Genomic DNA, 9,876 nt, shown 5'->3' on the forward strand with positions numbered 1-9,876 from the left:
TATGACCCCCTCTGACTCATATGAACGATTCAAATATGACCCTAGGGGTCCTATGTTGTCGTTTAATGGGTCAAAGAGGGTCATAGGTTACCCTATGACCCCATTTAACCCATATTACCCATTCAAATATGTCCCTAGGGGTCCTAGGACCCCTAGGGACATATGTCATCGTTTAATGGGTCAAAGTTGACCCATATGAACGATTCAAATATGTCTCTAGGGGCCGTAGGACCCCTAGGGACATATCTCGTCGTTAAATGGGTTAAAGGGAGTCATAGGTCACCTTATCACCCCCTTTCACCCATATGAACGATTTGAATATGCTCCTAGGGGTCCTAGGACCCCTAGGGACATATGTCATCATTCAATGGGTCAAAGAGGGTCATAGGTCACCCTATAACCCCCTTTGACCCATATTACCCATTCGAATATGTCTCATCATTTAATGGGTCAAAGAGGGTCATAGGTCACCCTATGACCCCCTTTGACCCATATTACCCATTCGAATATGCCCTTAGGGGTCCGAGGACCCCTAGCAACATATATCGTCGTTTAATGGGTCAGACACGATCATAGGTCACCCTGTGACCCCCTTTGACCCATATTACCCATTCGAATATGTCCCTAGGGGTCCTAGGACCCCTAAAGACATATATCATCGTTTAATGGGTCAAAGAGGGTCATATGTCACCCTATGACCCCCTTTGACCCATATGAACGATTCGACTATGTCCCTAGGGGTCGTAGGACCCGTAGTGACATATGTCATCGCTTAATGGGTCAAAGGGGGTCATAGGTCACCCTATGACCTCCTTTGACCCATATGAACGATTCGACTATGTCCCTAGGGGTCCTAGGACCCCTAGGGACATATGTCATTTAATAGGTCAAAGGGGGTCATAGGTCACCCTATGACCCCCTTTCACCCATATGAACGATTCGACTATGTCCCTAGGGGTCCTAGGACCCCTAGGGACATATGTCATCATTTAATGGATCAAAGGAGATCATAGGTCACCCTGTGACCTCCTTTGACCCATATGAATGATTCGACTATGTCCCTAAGGGTTCTAAGACCCCTAGGGACATATGTCATCATTTAATGGGTCAAAGAGGGTCATAGGTCACCCTATGACCCCCTTTCACCCATAATACCCATTCGAACATGTCCCTAGGGGTCCTAGGACCCCTAGAGACATATATCATCGTTTAATGGGTCAAAAAGGGTCATAGGTCACCCTATAACCCCCTTTGACCCATATGAACAATTTGAATATGTCCCTAGGGGTCCTAGGACCCCTAGGGACATATGTCATCATTTAATGGGTCAAACAGGGTCATAGGATGACCCATATTACCCATTCGAATATGTCCCTAGGGGTCCTAGGACCCCTAGGAACATATGTCGTCATTTAATGGGTCAAAGGGGGTCATAGGTCACCCTATGACCCCCTTTGACCCATATGAACGATTTGAATATGTTCGTTTAATGGGTCAAAGGGGGTCATAGGTCACCCTATGACCCCCTTTGACCCATATTACCCATTTGAATATGTCCCTAGGGGTCCTAGGACCCCTAGGGACATATGTCGTCGTTTAATGGGTCAAAAGAGGTCATAGGTCACCCTATGACCTCCTTTGACCCATATGAATGATTCGACTATGTCCCTAGGGGTCTTAAAACCCCTAGGGACATATGTCATCGTTTAATGGGTCAAAGAGGGTCATAGGTCACCCTATGACCCCCTTTGACCTATATGAACGATTCGACTATATCCCTAGGGGTTACAGGACCCGTAGGGACATATGTCATCATTTAATGGGTCAAAGGGACCTTTGACCCATATGAACGATTCGAATATGTCCCTAGGGGTCCTAGGACCCTTAGGGACATATGTCATTGTTTAATGGGTCAAAGAGGGTCATAGGTCACCCTATGACCTCCTTTGACCCATATTACCCATTCGAATATGTCCCTAGGGGTCTTAGGACCCCTAGCGACATATATCATCGTTTAATGGGTCAAAAAGGGTCATAGGTCACCCTATGACCCTTTTTGACCCATATGAACGATTCGACTATGTCCCTAGGGGTCCTAGGACTCCTAGAGACATATGTCATCGTTTTATGGGTCAAAGGAGGTCATAGGTCACCCTCCCTATGACCCCCTTTGAGCCATATGAACGATTCAACTATGTCCCTATGGGTCCTAGGACCCCTAAGGACATATGTCATCATTTAATGGGTCAAAGAGGGTCATAGGTCACCCTATGACCCCCTTTGACACATAATACCCATTCGAATATGTCCCTAGGGGTCCTAAGACCCCTAAAGACATATATTGTTGTTTCATGGATCAATGAGGGTCATAGGTCACCCTATGACCCCCTCTGACCCATATGAACAATTCGAATAGGTCCCTAGGGGTCCTAGGACCCCTAGGGACATATGTCATCGTTTAATGGGTCAAAGAGGGTCTCATTTGACCCATATTACCGATTCGAATATGTCCCTAGGGGTCCTAGGACACTTAAGGACATACGTCATCGTTTAATGGATCAAACGGGGTCATAGGTCAGCCTATGACCCCCTTTGACCCATATGAACGATTCAAATATGTCCATAGGGGTCCTAAGACCCCTAGGGACATATGTCATCGTTTAATGGGTCAAAGAGGGTCATAGGTCACCCTATGACCCCTTTTGACCCATATTACCCATTCGAATATGTCTCTGGGGGTTCGAGGACCCCTAGGGACATATGTCATCGTTTAATGGGTCAAAGAGGGTCATAGGTCACCCTATGACCCCCTTTGACCCATATTACCCATTTGAATATGTCCTTAGGGGTCCTAGGACCCCTAGAGACATATATCATCATTTAATTGGTTAGAGAGGGTCATAGGTCACCCTATGACCCCCTTTGACCCATATTACCCATTCGAATATGTCTTTAGGAGTCTTAAGACCCTAGAGACATATATCGTCGTTTAATGGGTCAAAGAGGGTCATAGATCACCCTATGACCCCCTTTGACCCATATGAACGATTTGTCTATGTCCCTAGGGGTCGTAGGACCCCTAGGGACATATGTCGTCGTTTAATGGGTCAAAGAGGGTCATAGGTCACCCTATGACCCCCTTTGACCCATATTACCCATTCGAATATGTCCCTAGGGATCCTAGGACCCCTAGGGACATATGTCATCGTTTAATGGGTCAAAGGGGGTCATAGGTCACACTATGACCCCCTTTGACCCATATTACCCATTCGAATATGTCCTTAGGGGCCCTATGACCCCCTTTGACCCATATTGCCCATTCGAATATGTCCCTAGGGATCCTAGGACCCCTAGGGACATATGTCATCATTTAATGGGTCAAAGGGGGTCATAGGTCACACTATAACCCCCTTTGACCCATATGAACGATTCGACTATGTCCCTAAGGGTCCTAGGACCTCTAGGGACATATGTCATCATTTAATGGGTCAAAGGGCGTCATAGGTCACCCTATGACCCCCTTTGTTCCATATGAACGATTTGACTATGTCCCTAGGGGTCCTAGGGCCCCTAGGGACATATGTCATTGGTTAATGGGTCAAAGGGGGTCATAGGTCACCCTATGACCTCCTTTGACCCATATGAATGATTCAACTATGTCCCTAGGGGTCATATGTCATCGTTTAATGGGTCAAAGAGGGTCATAGGTCACCTTATGACCCCCTTTGACCCATAATACCCATTCGAATATGTCCCTATGGGTCCTAGGACCCCTAGAGACATATATCATTGTTTAATGGGTCAAAGAGGGTCACAGGTCACCCTATGACCCCCTTTGACTTTTATATATTAATAATATACATATATATTAATAATATACATATTAATATTATAATATATATATATAACATTATTATATATAATAAAAATATTACATTATTAAATAGATATATTAATAACATACATATTAATATAATAATATTTATAATATATATTATATTTAATAAAAATATTACACTGTTATATATATAATATTATTATACATATTACTATAATACATATTACATTTAATGAAAATATTACGTTATTGTATATATTAATAACATACATATTAATATAATAATATATAATACGTATTTTATATATATATATATTACGTTATTATATTTAGTAAAAATAATAATAATATAAATTATATTTATAGATTGTAATAAGATTAACATAATATATTATTTTATATTACTAGATTATATCTTGTATGTTTACATTACGTTATTATATATATATAATATATTAAAATATGCCTTTACATATTAATATAAGTGAAATCATTTTAAAATAAAAAACTAGAATGTTTAAATCGAATTTCCCTCCAAAATTTGAAAATTTTTTGAATTTGACTACCGAGCCATATCGGATATCCGATTTGGAATCGGATATCTGATTTGGAATCGGATATCCGATCAAGCTAGGTATTTACCAAGCCTGCTCGGTCAACTCCAAAGACGTGTTTATAGAGAGTTTTATTGATACTCAGACTTTGGGTAGCCGTCTGACAATGTTATTTTGGTCGAAATTGAATGAAACGGAATGAGTTTTTTAATATCGCTCTCTAGATTCCATCAATATAATTTCTGTCAAATTCTGAGTTCGATAAGTATTTATTAGTTAATTATCAGTGAAGATTATTGTAAAGTGTTGATTAACATACTAAATGAAAAATAGCTATAACTTTCACACGGTATAACATTTTTTAAATCTAAAAGTTGCATCACATTCTATACTTCGCCTAGTATAAGAAAAAAAATTAAATTAAATTTGGTCAAATTTTCTATTAGTTAGGGTGGTTAGACACGGGACTTTTTTTAATCCGAAAAAGTTTTGGTAGAAAATTCATATTTAATTATTTATTTGGACTAAAAATATGTGTCATGTCCGGGCATGAGTCTAGTTTTCATATCTATAATTATATTAAAAAAATATGATGATTTGATTTTGATTAAGGTGGTCAGACATACACCTACTTTTTATTTTCGCCTTGAAATTTTTTTAGTACTGCATTAAAATTTAAACTTTTGACCAATCAATTATTTTTTTCTCTTGATAAGGCCTAGTAGTTTAGAAACTACATTCAATTTTCAATAAATTATTTTCTTACAACTTTTTGATATAAAGTCCATAACCACTTCAAAATTATGTGTCAAGTTGACATAAACCTGATTTGCTGATTTTTCACTACCACTTAAGGCCATAGTTTGGTACACCATGATCCTGCACATACCCATAGCTAAAAACTCTTTTGCTTTACTAACTCCCTCTTATATTCTTTCTCCCTCTGTATGCATTGATCATCTTCTGTTATTTTGGTATCAGCTACTTCTCCCTTTGTCCATTTGATGTTGTAGATTTGATTAGCTTCTTGCCACTTCTCCCTCAACTATTGATTAGTTTCTAATTACTTTTCTCCCTCTTTGACAACAATGCCAAAGACATACTATTTTAGCATCTTAACATTCAATTGTAGCATTTACTAGTACTCCAATTTCACCCTCTATCACCTTGCTTGTGACTAATTTAGAACTTTAGCACTTTGATTACTTCAGGCATGATCCTAAAGTAAACATCCTCTACATCAATGTGTAATATTTCAACAATCAACTCTTTTGATGCAAGGCAATTTTGCTTTACCTTAAGTAGCTTTGGCTAGGGGTATCATCCCTAACTTACCTCTAAGATATTCAAAAGCATCTTTAGGTAGTGCTTTTGTAAAGATGTTAGCAATTTGTTCCTTTGAACTAACATATTCCATTCTTGCTTGTCTTTCACTAATTCTCTTACATAGTGATACTTAATTACAATATGCATTGTTTTGGCATGCATTATAGGGTTCTTTGATATATTGATGGCACTTGTATTATCACAATAGAGTATCATAGGTTCAGTTTCTTCTTTCTTCATACCTTGCAATAGATGTTTGATCCATACAAGATTAGTGCAGTTGATAGCAACAACAACATATTTAGCTTCTGTTGTGTACTATGAGGTACAACTTTGATTTTTGCTAGTCCAAGTAATCAATCTTTTACCTAATAAAAGTGCTCCTTCAGTAGTGCTTTTTCTATCATTAATTTTACCTCCCTAGTCTGCATTAGTGTAGGCTTTTAATTCAAACTTTTCACTCATATTATAGTATAAAGCAAAGTCATCAATTCCTTTTAGGTACCTCAATATTCTCTTTACTTCCATCAGATGATTTTCTCTTACATTTGTAAAAAATCTTTCCATTATTCCAATAGCTAATATGATGTTTGGTCTACTATGTACAACATACTTGTAACACCCTGCCAAGGGATCTAAAAGAATTAGCCTAAAGTTTTACTAAGTTTGCTAAACTTATTTTTTTATTAAAAAAAATAAGAAAGTAAACGTACACATCAAACACATAGTAGCGAAAGCAATAACATGTAATCATCAACAAACATACATAATAGGTTACATTCCTTAAGGATCCCAAGACATTGAGTCACATTTAAATTTAATTAATTCTAAGTCTAACAACTACCACATCCACATGAAAGAATAATAAGAAAGTCCAATGTCCATTTAATATACATTTATTCTGAATGCCTCTTGGAAAATTAATTCGGAATGCTCCATCACTCACTGTACATGTCACAGGGTATGAAGGGCTTAAAAGAATATACATACATAAAAATAAAAATACATCATCCTCTTTGGATCCATGATACAAAGTATAGTAAAATAAATGAAACTAATAACATACATGATACAGCTATCCATCATAAAGATATAACATCATAAAACACAACTAACTAAATGTGTGGTTCCTCCCAATCATCAATAGCATCATTAGACCATTGTGGGCCCTAGCCATCCTCCACGCATAACATCCCAAGCCACCGAAGAGATCATCGGTACTATCATAATAGGGATGTCACACCTAAAACATGCTACAACATATGCATAAAGAAATCTAACATACTAGAATAAAGCATAAGTAACAACCTCATCTAAATATGATAAACAAGCATACCAAGAAGCTCCAGCCGTGGTGACTATGGATGAATCTCAAATGGTAAGAGTGAAAAGCACTACCACCCAACCGCGTGGAACCTAAATGGTCCACTCCCACCGTGCTAGAGAGATAGTCTCAAGTCCCAAACATGATATCAAATCACATAATCACAAGTACTCTCTAAGTCCAGGAATCCTAAAAGTATTCTAACTCAAGGGTTCCAACACATAGATCGACATCTAGACCTAGAGGCACCACAAAGACACACATAGGAATCTACCATGCAAGCGAAAAAGTGTCATCGTAAAAGTCACGTAGAAGTTACTCGAGCAATCCCTAAGCATCTCATGAGAATCTCGGGTCCCTAGTGATCCCTATGACCACTAGTATCCTCTCAAACTAACAAGGCATACTACAGAATGCAAGGTCACAACCAAGTGTTCTCTCTACTCCCATCCTAATCTATACTAGCACTCGAGGCATGGGCAAGAACATACAATTATCTTATTAAAGGTTCATTTTAATCTCATTTAGTGTAAATGTTATCACTTATTAAAACAACTTACAATGAGTTACCTTGGCAGCCACTTAGGGCCCCGAGCCCCATTGCAAGCCACTTCCCGACACTACACATAGATAACCTACCCTAGGCTCATGAAATCACAAAACACAAAATCACCTCAGCCCTATACAAGCGACTGGAAAGCATCAAAAGATAAGCCACAATAATCACATCAGTTCTCCACGAGCAACTAGAAAGCATCAAATAATAATCATAATGATCACAACAGTTCTCTATCAGCAACTGAAGGCATTAATGATAAATCAAAATACCCAATGGTTCTTAACAAGCAACCGAAAGTATCCCAATAATAAATCACAGTACTGATCGAAGACTCCAAAATGGTCAAGTCAAACATGTCACAACATGGCATCATCAAGAGCAAACCACTCAAAACATCTCAGTCCTCTCAAAGCGACTGGAAAATAAATCAAATATAACCGATCAATGACTCAAAAATGGTTAAGTCAAGTAACTCAAAAACATACACCTCAGCTTCACACAAGGATACTAGAAAGCAATAACAACTAGTAAATACAACATATCATAGAGCACTCCATCACATTACCATGGTCAGGTTAAGAAAGATCAAAATCAAATCATCATAACATCACATTCACAAACCTCGAGCCTCTGGTAACAACCTAAACTGGTCAACACTAGAACAAAACCCCAAAACATAGACAATAGAATAGTCACATAGAAAACATAATAATCACATAGTTAGGTATGAATGATAATACATTGTTGAGTTAATGTAAGGTTTGAAGTTCCAGTTTTAGGCATGTCTCAAGTAATAAGTTTCCGCAATTAGCCCTTACAATTAACCCATTTCTATATTTAAATGATTGCACAATTACCCTATAAACAATCTAAGGATAATCTTTTATTTATTAAGTTATAAAAATGACCCTTAATGATTTTAAATAAAACAATTACTAATTTATTAAAATCATTATTTATAAATTTTTAACATCATTAATTAAACTCTTGTTAATAACTTCCATCAAATTCTATAATTTTATCAAATAATACCCATTTATTAATTAACTTTAATTCAATTAATTTTAATTTAATTAATTAATAATAATTGATCTAAATTCTTATATTAATATCTTCCTTAATTATTAATTTATTAATATATAACCAAAAATTATTAATAAATTAATATTTATAACAACTATATTAAAATGCATTAATATTTATATTATTAAATACTAATAAAGATCATTAATAAAACATTATTAAATACATTTATTAAATAAGTATTCATAAATTAATTAATTAATATTAATAAACTTTATTAATAAACATTATAAATTAAAATATATATAAAACTTTTAACAAATTACTTTAATTAAAACATTAATAAAAGTTTATAAGAAAACTCTAAACGTATCTTACTTTATTTAAAACATAACAAAAGTTTATAAAAACTTTAACCAAAAAAAATGAATTATAATCATGTTAAAGAGGGAATGTAATAAAGTTTTATTAAAACATATATCAAGCGATAGTCAATCGCTAGCTGCATTTAATCAAATGCAGCACTGTCCCCTGCGATTACATTGTACTTGTAACACCCCGCCAAGAGATCAAAAAGAATTAACCTAAAGTTTGACTAGGTTTGCTAAACATTTTTTTTTTTAAAGTAATAAAGATAGATCATTCACATTAAACACATAGTAGCGGAAGCAATAACATGTAATCATCAACAAACATACATAACAGGTTACATTCCTTAAAGATCCCAAGACGTTGAGTCACATTTAAATTTAATTAATTCTAAGTCTAACAACTACCACATCCACATGAAAGAATAATAAGAAAGTCCAATGTCCATTTAGTATACATTTGTTCTGAATGCCTCTTGGCAAATTAATTCGGAATGCTCAATCATCCACTGTGCATGTCACAGGGTATGAAAGGCTAAAAGAATATACATATGAAGAAATATAAAATACAACATCCTCCTCGGGTCCATGATACAAGTACAATAAAATAAATGAAACTAATAACATACATGATACATCTATCAATCATAAAGATATAACATCATAAAACAAAACTAACTAAATGCATGGTTCCTCCCAATCGTCAATAGCATCATTAGACCATCATGGGCCCTAGCCATCCCCCGCGCGTAACATCCCAAGCTACCGAAGAGATCATTGATACTATAGTACTAGGGATGTCACACCTAAAACATGCTACAACATATGCATAATGAAATCTAACATACTAGAATAAAACACAAGTATACAACTTCATCTAAACA

This window comes from Cupressus sempervirens, chromosome 3 (genome assembly GCF_028749045.1).
Source record: "Cupressus sempervirens isolate cs-2001-9-10 chromosome 3, ASM2874904v1, whole genome shotgun sequence".
NCBI classification, from domain to species: Eukaryota; Viridiplantae; Streptophyta; class Pinopsida; order Cupressales; family Cupressaceae; genus Cupressus; species Cupressus sempervirens.